Source organism: Schistocerca piceifrons, chromosome 8, assembly GCF_021461385.2.
Source record: "Schistocerca piceifrons isolate TAMUIC-IGC-003096 chromosome 8, iqSchPice1.1, whole genome shotgun sequence".
NCBI classification, from domain to species: domain Eukaryota; kingdom Metazoa; phylum Arthropoda; class Insecta; order Orthoptera; family Acrididae; genus Schistocerca; species Schistocerca piceifrons.
In genome coordinates this window covers 329,254,850-329,268,994 of record NC_060145.1, presented here as the reverse complement: position 1 = coordinate 329,268,994, position 14,145 = coordinate 329,254,850, and the positions used below count along the sequence as shown (strand labels likewise).

At 41.0% G+C, this 14,145-nt stretch overlaps 1 protein-coding gene across 1 annotated transcript in view; it reads right to left on the bottom strand.

The window, feature by feature from the left end:
- LOC124711198 (protein bric-a-brac 1-like) overlaps positions 1-14,145 on the bottom strand; it is a 448,529-nt gene that overhangs the window by 428,567 nt on the left and 5,817 nt on the right. The window lies entirely within an intron of this gene.

The following is a 14,145-nucleotide window of genomic DNA, read 5'->3' as shown; positions in this document are numbered from 1 at the left end:
CGTACTGCAACACAACGCCTCGGAACAGGTTCTCCGTGGCAGACCGTATCATGATTATCACATTGATAGGACAAAACATGAGACAAGTTGACGTTGCGAATATTGCTTACGTGTTGTCTCCAGACTTTGGAAAAAGTTCCAGAAAACGCGTTCAACAGCGGATTGACATCGCGAAGGCCGTCCACGCAAAACTATGGCAACTCAGACCCAGTATGTAACGATATCTGCACGGAGAAACCCTAAAAAGACAGGCGACTACTCTGCACTATGAGCTTCGAGCAGTCATAGTGATCAACGTTAAGTATCCAAACTGTGCGCAACAGACTTCATGATGGGGAATTACAGCCGAAGACCTCTCAAGACTCCACCACTCCGTCCACATCACAGGAGTGCTCGCGTAAGATGGGCTGGAGCACATAAACACTGGACACGGGCCGGCCGGAGTGGCCGGGCGGTTCTAGGCGCTACAGTCTGGAACCGCGCGACCGCTACGGTCGCAGGTTCGAATCCTGCCTCGGGCATGGATGTGTGTGACGTCCTTAGGTTAGTTAGGTTTAAGTAGTTCTAAGTTCTAGGGGACTGATGACCTCAGAAGTTGTCCCATAGTGCTCAGAGCCATTTGAACCATTGGACACGGCACCACAACATTGGACACGGGACCAATGGACCAAAACGCTGTTCACAGACGAAGTGCGAATAGGCTTACACCCTGACACAAACTCTGTTCGCATATTGAGGCGAACAGGACAACGCAATCATCCCTCAGTGACTGTGGAACGTCACCAAGAATCCAGTGGCTCAATCGTATTCTGGGTAGGTATTATGTGCGACTGCCGCTCACCACTCGTTCCAGTTGAAGGCAACATGACTGCTGCAGTGTATGGAAACATCATTTTCCGACCAATAATCAGTGGTTTCGCAGAGACTGTTGGGGAAGGGTTCAATCTGCAGGGTGATAACGCCCGACCTCATCTTGCTCGCAGTGTGTGTCCGTATCTGACGGCGTGGGATCCGAAGAATGGATTGGCCAGCATGCTCATCGGACATGAACTGCATAGAGCATGCATGGAGCTTAATCAAAAGAGCGAGTTATCGTGCTGCCACTGAGGAGTGCGACAATATGTCTTAAGAGGCCTACTACGAGTTGGTACTGATCACGCCTAGTGGCATTCAAGAGTGTCAGAGGAATTACACGTTATTGAACTGAACACACCATTTTATATTTTTTGATGTTGTGGGACATTGCAACTTTTTTTTCAAATAATGTTCCTTTTTCATAGTCGATTCAAAACAACATATAGTGTAGTTTTCCTTTGCGTAATATTCCGTATCATCAAAAAATACATTATAAGACGTCTCTCTCATTTCAAGATACGAGAACCAGTTATATGCTTAGCTTTTTTTGGTAAGAGAATAATACTTCCCTTACTGTGTTAACTTTCAACATAATATTATACCTCTTAATAAACAGATTATGATGTTGTTGTTGTTGTTGTTGTTGTGGTCTTCAGTCCTGAGACTGGTTTGATGCAGCTCTCCATGCTACTCTATCCTGTGCAAGCTTTTTCATCTCCCAGTACCTACTGCAACCTACATCCTTCTGAATCTACTTAGTGTATTCATCTCTTGGTCTCCCTCTACGATTTTTACCCTCCACGCTGCCCTCCAATACTAAATTGGTGATCCCTTGATGCCACAGAACATGTCCTACCAACCGATCCCTTCTTCTGGTCAAGTTGTGCCACAGACTTCTCTTCTCCCCAATCCTATTCAATACTTCCTCATTAGTTATGTGATCTACCCATCTAATCTTCAGCATTCTTCTGTAGCACCACATTTCGAAAGCTTCTATTCTCTTCTTGTCCAAACTATTTATCGTCCATGTTTCACTTCCATACATGGTTACACTCCATACGAATACTTTCAGAAATGACTTCCTGACACTTAAACCAATACTGGATGTTAACAAATTTCTCTTCTTCAGAAACGCTTTCCTTGCCATTGCCAGCCTACATTTTATATCCTCTCTACTTCGACCATCATCAGTTATTTTGCTCCCCAAATAGCAAAACTCCTTTACTACTTTAAGTGCCTCATTTCCTAATCTAATTCCCTCAGCATCACCCGACTTAATTCGACTACATTCCATTATCCTCGTTTTGATGTTCATCTTATATCCTCCTTTCAAGACACTGTCCATTCCGTTCATTTGCTCTTCCAAGTCCTTTGCTGTCTCTGACAGAATTACAATGTCATCGGCGAACCTCAAAGTTTTTATTTCTTCTCCATGAATTTTAATACCTACTCCGAATTTTTCTTTTGTTTCCTTTACTGCTTGCTCAATATACAGATTGAACAACATCGGGGAGAGGCTACAACCCTGTCTTACTCCCTTCCCAACCACTGCTTCCCTTTCATGTCCCTCGACTCTTATAACTGCCATCTGGTTTCTGTACAAATTGTAAATAGCCTTTCGCTCCCTGTATTTTACCTCTGCCACCTTTAGAATTTGAAAGAGAGTATTCCAGTCAACATTGTCAAAAGCTTTCTCTAAGTCTACAAATGCTAGAAACGTAGGTTTGCCTTTCCTTAATCTTTCTTCTAAGATAAGTCGTAAGGTCAGTATTGCCTCACGTGTTCCAGTGTTTCTACGGAATCCAAACTGATCTTCCCCGAGGTTGGCTTCTACTAGTTTTTCCATTCGTCTGTAAAGAATTCGTGTTAGTATTTTGCAGCTGTGACTTATTAAGCTGATAGTTCGGTAATTTTCACATCTGTCAACACCTGCTTTCTTTGGGATTGGAATTATTATATTCTTCTTAAAGTCTGAGGGTATTTCGCCTGTTTCATACATCTTGCTCACCAGATGGTAGAGTTTTGTCAGGACTGGCTCTCCCACGGCCGTCAGTAGTTCCAATGGAATATTGTCTACTCCGGGGGCCTTGTTTCGACTCAGGTCTTTCAGTGCTCTGAGTGCTCTGTCAAACTCTTCACGCAGTATCATATCTCCCATTTCATCTTAATCTACATCCTCTTCCATTTCCATAATATTGTCCTCAAGTATATCGCCCTTGTATAGACCCTCTATATACTCCTTCCACCTTTCTGCTTTCCCTTCTTTGCTTAGAACTGGGTTTCCAACTGAGCTCTTGATATTCATACAAGTCGTTCTCTTATCTCCAAAGGTCTCTTTAATTTTCCTGTAGGCGGTATCTATCTTACCCCTGGTGAGATAGGCCTCTACATCCTTACATTTGTCCTCTAGCCATCCCTGCTTAGCCATTTTGCACTTCCTGACGATCTCATTTTTGAGACGTTTGTATTCCTTTTTGCCTGTTTCACTTACTGCATTTTTATATTTTCTCCTTTCATCAATTAAATTCAGTATTTCTTCTGTTACCCAAGGATTTCTACTAGCCCTCGTCTTTTTACCTACTTGATCCTCTGCTGCCTTCACTACTTCATCCCTCAAAGCTACCCATTCTTCTTCTACTGTATTTATTTCCCCCATTCCTGTCAATTGCTCCCTTATGCTCTCCCTGAATCTCTGTACAACCTCTGGTTCTTTTAGTTTATCCAGGTCCCATCTCCTTAAATTCCCACCTTTTTGCAGTTTCTTCAGTTTTAATCTACAGGTCATAACCAATAGATTGTGGTCAGAGTCCACATCTGCCCCTGGGAATGTCTTACAATTTAAAACCTGGTTCCTAAATCTCTGTCTTACCATTATATAATCTATCTGATACCTTTTAGTATCTCCACGGTTCTTCCATGTATACAACCTTCTTTCATGATTCTTAAACCAAGTGTTAGTTATGATTATGTTGTGCTCTGTGCAAAATTCTACAAGGCGGCTTCCTCTTTCATTTCTGTCCCCCAATCCATATTCACCTACTATGTTTCCTTCTCTCCCTTTTCCTACACTCGAATTCCAGTCACCCATGACTATTAGATTTTTGTCTCCCTTCACAATCTGAATAATTTCTTTTATTTCATCATACATTTCTTCAATTTCTTCGTCATCTGCAGAGCTAGTTGGCATATAAACTTGTACTACTGTAGTAGGTGTGGGCTTCGTATCTATCTTGGCCACAATAATGCGTTCACTATGCTGTTTGTAGTAGCTTACCCGCATTCCTATTTTCCTATTCATTATTAAACCTACTCCTGCATTACCCCTATTTGATTTTGTGTTTATAACCCTGTAGTCACCTGACCAGAAGTCTTGTTCCTCCTGCCACCGAACTTCACTAATCCCCACTATATCTAACTTCAACCTATCCATTTCCCTTTTTAAATTTTCTAACCTACCTGCCCGATTAAGGGATTTGACATTCCATGCTCCGATCCGTAGAACGACAGTTTTCTTTCTCCTGATAACGACATCCTCTTGAGTAGTCCCCGCCCGGAGATCCGAATGGGGGACTATTTTACCTCCGGAATATTTTACCCAAGAGGACGCCATCATCATGTAATCATACAGTAAAGCTGCATGCCCTCGGGAAAAATTACGGCTGTAGTTTCCCCTTGCTTTCAGCCGTTCGCAGTACCAGCACAGCAAGGCCGTTTTGGTTATTGTTACAAGGCCAGATCAGTCAATCATCCAGACTGTTGCCCTTGCTACTACTGAAAAGGCTGCTGCCCCTCTTCAGGAACCACACGTTTGTCTGGCCTCTCAACAGATACCCCTCCGTTGTGGTTGCACCTAGGGTACGGCTATCTGTATCGCTGAGGCACGCAAGCCTCCCCACCAACGGCAAGGTCCATGGTTCATGGAGGGGGGGGGGGGGGGGCAGATTATGATAGCATTTTAAATTTTTAAATTAGGCCAATAACTAAGCGTAATATGAAAAATCAAATTTTTTTGTCGCTTGAAATCGTTAGATAGACAAACTGCAAATGGCTCTGGGACCATACCACGAGTTCTGGGGTCGTCATTTATTAATACAGGCAACAGCGCTACAAACCACTGTTCTGCCGTTATGTGAAGGCGTCCTGCAAGCTTCTGTCTAAATGTACTATATGCAAGGAAATACGAGCGGTTCTTGCGTATGGCTGTCATAACAAATGCTGAAACTGTTCACCATGATCACTGATACATGCCTCAAAGCTGTTCTTGGCAGACGATACTACACTTTGAATTTTATCTGGAATGGGTGCAGCCCAAGCCAGTATTGTACGGCATAGTATGTCTTCGCGAGCTGCTGGTGTTTACTTGTAAGTTTCTTGCTTTAATTTTCCTCACAGATTAAACTACGGAGTTGCTAACACGTGACCATGTGGGCCATTTTTCTGTTCTGTTAAGAAAATCTGTAATTATCTGAATGGTCGGGACGGAGGTATGAAACAAAGCATAGGGCTACAGACAGACAGATGTTGAATGAAACGCGTTTGGCAGTCAAGAAAAAAATGGTTCAAATGGCTCTGAGCACTATGGGACTTAACATTTGAAGTCATCAGCCCCCTAGAACGTAAAACTACTTAAACCTAACCAACCAAAGGACATCACACACATCCATGCCCGAGGCAGGATTCGAACCTGCGACCTAGCGGTCGCGTGGTTCCAGGCTGAAGGGCAATCAAGAGAGCAATGCGTGAAGCCTTCAGTGACTCTCGTAACAGAATATTGTTGAAAGATCTTTTACAAAACCCAAAGAAATTCTGGTCGTATGTAAAGATTGTTAGTGGCAGCAAAGTTAGTGTCCAGTCACTCATGGACGAGACAGGAACCGAAACTGTGAATAGCAAAGCAAAAGCAGAAATGCTTAACTGCGTTTCCAGATTTTCCTTTACAAAGGAAACCCCAGGAGTACTGCCCCAATTTAATTCTCGTACTACTGAAAAGATGAGTTAAATAGATATTAGTGCCAGTGGATTGGAAAACAGCTGAAGCCATTACATTCAATAAAACCCCAGACACGATGGATTCCTATTAGATTCTATACGCAGTTCATCACGGCTAAGTTAGCTCTTGGGTTAGCTATAATCAATCTATCGTAGATTCCTTGAACAAAAAACCGTGCCCAGTAGCTGGAAGAAAGCACAGATCACACCGGTCTACAGAAAAGGAAGCGGAAGTGATCACAAAACTACCATCCAATACCCTTGATATTCATTTGTTACGGAGTTTTAGAACATATTCTGAGCTCAAACGTTATGAGGTATCTCGAAAAGAACGACCTCCTCCACGCCAACCAGCACAGATTTCGAAAACTGAGATACTGTGGAAGCCAACTCGCACTTTTCTCATATGACATCCTGAAAATCATGGATCAAGGCAGTCAGGTAGATGAAGTATTTCTCGATTTCCAAAAGGCATTTCACTTAGTACCACACCTACGCTTATTATCAAAAGTACGATCATATGGGGTATCAGACTAAAGATGTGACTGGGCTGCGGATTCTTTGGTAGAGAGAACACATCATGTTACTCTGGATGGAGAGGTATAAAAGGAGTAACTTCAGGTGTACCCCAAAAAAGTGTGCTTGGTTCGTTGCTGTTCATGTTGCGTATTAATGATTTTGTGGACAATATTAATAGTAACCTCAGACTTTTCGCAGATGATGGATTCACCTACAAGGAAGTACAGTCTGAAAAAATACGCAGTGAAACAGTGACAAGTTTTCAAACTGGTGCAATGATTGCCAACTTGCTTTAAATGTTCAGAAATGTAAAATTTTGCACTTTACTAAACGGAAAAAAAACCACAGTACCCTATGAATATGACATCAGTGAGTCATAGTTGGAATCTGTAAACTCGTACAAATACTTGGGTGGAAAGCTTAGTACGGATTCAAAGTGGAATAATCACATAAGCTCAGTCGTAGCAGGTAGCTAGCGGACTTCGGTTTATTGGTAGAATACTAGGAAAATTTAATCAGTCTACAAACGAGACTGCATGTGACTCATGCTAAGATAGTGGCCAAGTGTGTGGGACACATGCCGAATAGGATTAGCACGGGATATTGAAAGTGCGCAGAGAAGGGCAGCACGAATGGTCACAGGTTTGTTTGGCCGGTGGGAGTGTGTCGCTGAGATATAGAAAGAACTGAACTGGCAGATTCTTGAAGATAGACGGAAATATTCCGAGAAAGTCTGCTGCATATCATTTCCATAGGGATCGTGAGGATAAGATTAGACTAATTTCTCCACGCACAGAGGCATTTAAGCCGTCATTTTTGCCGCGTTCCATACGTGAATGGAACTGGTAAGAAGCCTAATAATAGTATAATGGGACGTACCCTCTGCCATGCACTTCACAGTCGTTAGCTGAATACAGATGTAGATGTAGACATCCGTCATGTTGGTACCCCAGCGGTCTTCTTTAGCCCATTGACATGTCTTCCGGTAACTGCGGTAGCACACCTGTTAGGAACAGTTGGTGGTTGATGCGGGATCCCTTAATAAAACAGTAGCCAGATCAAATTCGTTGTTTTACCCATTTCTCTCCGACTGGGTGGGTTTTCAGCTGATCAATAGTGTATATTACGAAATTGATATGCCCGAAGTTTTGCAATCAACGTTTCATCCATAATCACTTTGCGATTTCCTAGGCACAATTCGGAGAACTACCTATTTCGAAGGTGATTATCACAAAGCTATTGATAGAGCCAAATGTGGAAAGGGTGAAATACGAACCACCGGCTTTACAACGGAATAACGACAATGAAAATTTGTGCCGACTGGAACTCAAACTCCGATTTCCTGCTTTATGCGAGACAGTCGCCTTAACCGATTTTGATATTCGTGCACGACCCACGTCTAGACCTAAATTTCCATATGCCGTCGTTTCTGCAGCGCAACCTGTACTCGTACACTCATTATGTAATTCTCGCACAGGACATTTTAACTGAAAGTCGCGGCGGGTAAATACGATATTGCAGTGTGTGTTGTTAAGAGGAACTATGTATTGTTCCTTTGTTGGATGTCCGAAGAAACACTGCACCGTTCTTCTTAACAACACAGGAACTGCAATATCGGATTACTTTTCCTCGCGCGCAATCGCAAACGCACGGGAACAAAAGCGGATACACAAAAATTAGCGGAAAGAACGCACGTAGGCATGCATGCGCATTCTCGTGTCCACATGTTGCCTCATTGCGCAAGCAGCCTGACATGCATCCCAACTTTTGCATGGGGGGGGGGGGGGGGGCGAGGTTGAGCAATGTTTATTGTGATGAAAGGGCCAAAGAAATAGAAAACACAAAAGGCGACTATGGATAAAAAAAAAAGTGTCTAAATACCTAAAGTACGAGAAATACAAATGACCGTGAAGTTTTGTCTCTAAATTTCAGGAGTCAGAATATCCAGATTTTAGATTTTCTACTTGGAAAGCTACATCGATAAGGCTTGCAACAAAATTTCGTTAGCTGGCAATCGGTGACTTATATAGCAGTTTGAACTATTTATTTCGCATTTCGAAACAAGGCACTACAGTGATTATTCCTGAAACTGAGAGACTTACAGAGGGTCTTGGTGGTTATTTGAAGGTTAATTGGCTTTCCATACGTCATTTCTATTTTATTTTATAAAAAATCTGTTTATACAATTTTAATCTTTTAATATTCTATGCAGATGAACATCCTTGGACTCCACAAATTCGCGAATGTCACAGACCCCAGAATCCATTAGAAAGGAGGTTGCATTTTTCAATTTTGGAATTTTTGGATCATCAATGTGCTTCATTTCAGTTTCTAGTAGTTTGTTGAAGAACTACACAAACCCCATCTTTTCTTTTGTTCAGGTGTCACGACCCTCAACTCTTGTGCTCTTAAGTCGCCTTAGCATGTCTATTCATCCACAGTTTTTGTAATTATATAGTTTTCATAAATTTTGTAGGCTTTTTCTTCTTCTTCTTCTTTGTATTCCTACTTCAGGAATTATCTTATTCCTTACATTCATATGAACGGAGGTTTTCACCTAACACTTGTCGTTCACGGATTCGCTTCACAAATTTTAATTCCATCAATCTTCAGAAGTGGCGTTCCACTATGACTTGACTTTCTCTGTAATCATCTGTAAATTTCAACGTGCTTTCTTTGGAGTCAACAGACGTCATTGCACATAAATCACCCTAAAGCATTACCTCAGCATACTACACAACAAAACACACATGGGCCCCACTTGCCTACTGTTCGCTAAACAGCGCAAAAGATTCTCACCTAACCCGGCAAGCAATGCACAATTACGCACGGCCCCCATTTCGAGGAAATTAAGCGAGAAAAAATTCGGATGCCTAATTGCGCTGTTGGAAATGTAAGCGCATTTGCAAAGTTGGAACAGAAAAAAAGGCATCGAGTGGACGCACCTTTTGGCTGTTTCCACTCGCACGTTCACGCTGCCCTATCGTGACATGGGTTGCGTGTCACTGCTACTAAAATGTTAGTTTCATTTCTCTCATCTACAGCTCTCTTTTTCGTTGGCGTATTTTTCTTCACGCTTCTGGTATTTGAAATTTTGTATAGTGTTTGTTAAGAATGACTGTGAGATATGGTGCAATCAAGATACTCTAGCATACAACCGCAATTCTGCTCTATCATATCAACTTTTTCAACTATCATATACATTCCAAAAGAGAAGTAGGTTCAAAAGCCAGTTGTCTGATCGCTACAACAAAGCACTGAAAGATGGGCTTAAATTCAGATGTAAACACACGAGCCGTACTTGAGTTACGTGTTTGCTTTCATTTGGCTCTGCAGGACAGACGTTTATGCAATCTCTTCTCCTGTCGGCGGGCAATGGTGTACAGCGCTTTATGATTATTTATTTGATCGAGTTCCGCACATGTTATATGTCTTTGAAGATCTTTTCGAAGTTTACTCCTAATTCCACAGAGAAAGGTACCGTGCATACGAGTGACAGTCAATAATTAAAGAGACAGATTGATGTAAAAAGGAAATAGTTTGTACGATGAGTTTTGTATTTTTATGACTTTGGGATCGCATCACTGAGATTAGCTGAGAACGGCTGCGGATAAATTTTTTTAAGATTTATAATATTGTTTTCAACGATGACGTGTCCGCTTGAAGTTTCCACATTAGTTGACAACATTCAGTGATCCGTTTCTTGCTTTTTGAAGGTTAAAGACTGATTAAAACCATTTCTCCAATGATTTTACAATATGATGACAGTTGTATGAACGGCATACATGAATGTAAGTGGGTAGAACAGTTCAAAAACGAGCGCGAACCTCAGTGACTGACAAGCATGTCCTTGGTAGGCAGTTAAAAGTGTCGACTCCATCGCTTGAAACCAGCATTGGCGACATTATTCGTGAAGTCGACGTGTTACAGTTGAACATAAAGCAAAAACAGTTGCACTAAGTACTGCTGCAGTTCGTAACGTCATCAGTAACAAGCTCAAGTACAGCAAAACACGTGCAAAGTAGGTCCCGAAGGAGTTAACGCAACAACCCAAAGAAACAAGACTCAAGAGTGTGTACAGACTTGAAAGAACGCGATTGAATGGTGTGTGACCCTTCTCTAAGTAAGATCTTGGCGTGTGATGAAACGTAACTTCACCATTTTGAACACTCCCTTCTTAACCACTGCTTCCGTTTCATGGCCCTCAACTCATAACTGCCACCTGGCTTCTGATCAATATTTCAGTATAGTGGTGTAAAATGCCTGGGCATTTAGAAATTGGGGCGAATGTCCAGGATAAATTCCTAGGGATAAATGCCCAAAATTCATAAATGTCCATGCATTTACACATTTTCCAGATTAATATGTGGTGCGTATAAAAAAAATTAAAATTATATTTTGTATGGGAAAAGATGTTTTGCAAACTGCTTCTTCAGTGGTTGGGCAAACAATCTGAAAACGCTGCTTGAGAATTAGGGGAGGGTTACAAGGAGAAATAAACTTTTTACATCATTAATGAGGACCATTCTTGGGGTAGCACAAAATAAAAAAATGAAAACGACACTCAAGTTTGAAAGTAATTTTTGAAATAAAGTAGCTAGCCTGTAGATATTATTTTTACTTATGCTATACAACCGCAAAAAAATTAAAAGGTTGTTGACAGTCACTGTACCTAACGCAAGCACGCTTTTCAAATTCTGAAGGCGCTTGAAACACTCTATGATATGCTTTTCCATTTTGTTGGAATGTGACTGTTTGTATCCCTTAAAACAATATTTACAAGATATTTCTTTCCCTTTTAAATTGAAAAATCTCCAAACAGGTCCTTCTTTCTTCACCATCTTGCAACTGCTCAATAGCCTGTTATCTATAACATCGTAAATAACACACATACAAGGTTACGCTGCTTCTCACTCACCTACATAGACTTGAATAACTGTCAAATGATCAGACCAGTGTTGCCCAATTCCAGTTAACTAAATAACCCACAGAATCGCATGAACTACCTGAAATTACCAGCCACCCACTCAAAATTTCATCTACTACCTATTTGTTATAACAGCAATAGCACTAATATTTACTCAGAATAGCTGGAATTAAAGTGAAAAAAAGTTTATCCATAACGATTTTTAGTTAGGTATGCGTCACGTACTGTACCGATTCAACAATTACAAGACTCGGGGATTCTCTAGGAATCGACTAGCATCGGAATCGAACGATATCAGCGTCATTCTTTGTTATTAAATCTTTTTTGTGACAGTGTTCTCAGTTTGTCTCCACGGCAATGCAGGCAAACGAAAGTAGATAAAGAAAGAACAGAGCAGCAAACTATAGTCTGTCTCAAATATCGGTGCATATGACAACAAATTTTTTTTTGTTTTTTCACTGAAAATTGTTTAACATTTATTGTCAAGAAACACATTCCAGCTGTTTAATACATTCAGTAATAATTCGGTTATCCATAATCATTCTTCAATAATATTCAAAGATCGGACTGTAAAGTGTGTTACGTTACAAAGTGACGACCTAAGGGCAATGTTTTTTATACTGGCTTGTCACTACACAGCTGTTCAGCACGGAGTGTGTGTGTATACGCGCGCGCTAGTAAAAGAAAAAAAAATTCTTTCCTTCCGTTCTTAGTAATAAAGGCAAGTGTAAACATTTACTAACTTTTAATATCAGGAATATCGTCCTTTCCCCTTCTTTTAATTGCTATATTATACGCTGAATACAGTAAAACCTTTAAAAAGTACTTTTCTTATAAATGTCCAGATTTTGGGCATTCAAAACCGCTCTGGGCAAATTCCCGGGCAAATACCCATTTATAAATGTCCTGCCCACTGGGCATATGCCGGCCCACATCACTATTTCTGTACTTAGCTCGTATTATTATTTTGCAGCCATGACTTATTTAACTCACAGTTTGGTAACACTCGCATGTGTCAGCACCTGCTCTCGTTGGGATTGGAATTATTACATTCTTATTGGAGTCTGTCTCACACATCTTGCACAACATATGGAATAGTTTTGTCATGGGTTTCAAGGATATCATTAGTCCTCACACAATATCGTCTACTTCAGGTGCCTTGCTTCGAGGTCACCGAGCGATGTGGCTCAGTGCTTAGTAAAATGCAGTCGTATTCGGGAGGACAGCTCTTCAAACCTGCATCCGGCGATCCTGTTTTAGATTTTCCGTGATTCCCGTAAATCGCTTCAGGCAAATGCCGGGATGGTTCCTTTGAAAGGGTACGAGCTATTGCCTCCCCCATCCTTCCCTAATCCGAGCGTTTGCCTGTCTCTAATGACCCCGTTGTCGACTGTACCTTAAACATTGATCTCCTCCTCCTCTTCCTTGACTTAGGTCTTTCAGTGCTCCGCCAAATTCTTGTTTCAGTATCATATTTTCCATCTCATCTTCATTTACATCCTCTTACCTTTCTATAATGTTGCCTTCAGTTCGTTTCCATTGTTTAGCCCCTCTTCCATCTTCCAGCTCTCCCTTCTTTCCTTAGTATTGGTTTTCCATCTGAGGTCTTGCTATTGATACAGCTCCTTCTCTTTTAAAAGCCACTTTAATTTTTCTATAGGCGGTATTTATCTTTCCTCTAGTGATAGATGCTGCTATACACTTACATATGCCTTCTAGCCATTTTGGACTTCCTGCCAATATCATTTTTAAACGTTTGTACTTCCTGTCGCCTGCTTCAGTTGTTATTTTTTTTTTGTATTTTCTTCTGTCATCAGTTAAATTCAGTATCTCCTGTGATATCCAAGAATATCTACTACGCTTTATCTTTTTCCCCTTGTGATCCTCTGCTGCCCTCACTATTTCATTTTTCAAAGTAACACATTCGTCTTCCACTGAATTCCTTCTCGCTGTTTCAATCAATCGTTGCTAATGTCGCTTTGACAACCTCTGGTTCTTTCAGCTTATCCAGTTTCCATCTCCTTTTAGTTTCCCACCATTTTGCAAATTCTTCAGTTTTAATCTATAGTTCATAATCAATAAATTATGGTCCGAGTCACTTCCACCACTTGAAATGCGGTACAGTGTAAAATCTGGTTCAAAATCTCTCTCCTCCCATTATAAAATCAATCTGAAACATTCCCGTGTCTCCAGGTTTCTTCCACATATACAACATTCTTTCATGATTCTTAGACAAAGTGTCAGTGATGATTAAATTATGTTCTGTGCAGAACCCTATCAGGCAGCTTGCTCTTTCATTCCTTTCCTGTAGTCCATACTCACCCACTACTTTTCTTTCTCTTCCTTTTCCTACTAGCGAATTCCAGTCCCCTATCACAATTATACGCTGACGGAAAAAAATCGCAACACAAAAAAATTAATGTAGAGTTATGAAACTTTGAGAATACATTTGTTTAGGTAACATATTGAAGTGATTAACATTGCAAGATCGCATGTTAATGTAAGCGTCAGATAAGCCACTGCAAATTATGTGACATGCATGTACGAGGTGTGTTTTTTAAGTAAGTACCGTTTTGAAATTAAAAAAAAGGGGGTAAGATATCTCAATAATTTTATTTTTACATGAAAGCCTGTACCTTAATCTACTTTTCTACATAATTTCCGTCAATATTGAGGCTGTTGTCATAACGTTGTACCAGTTTTTGAATACTCTCCTCATAGAAGTCTGCCGCCTGACTCGTTAACCACTGCATCACCACTGTTTTGACTTACTGCATCACCACTGTTTTGACTTCGTCATCGTCTTGAAGACGCTGACCGCCCAGGTATTTCTTCAGGTGCAGGAACAGATGGTA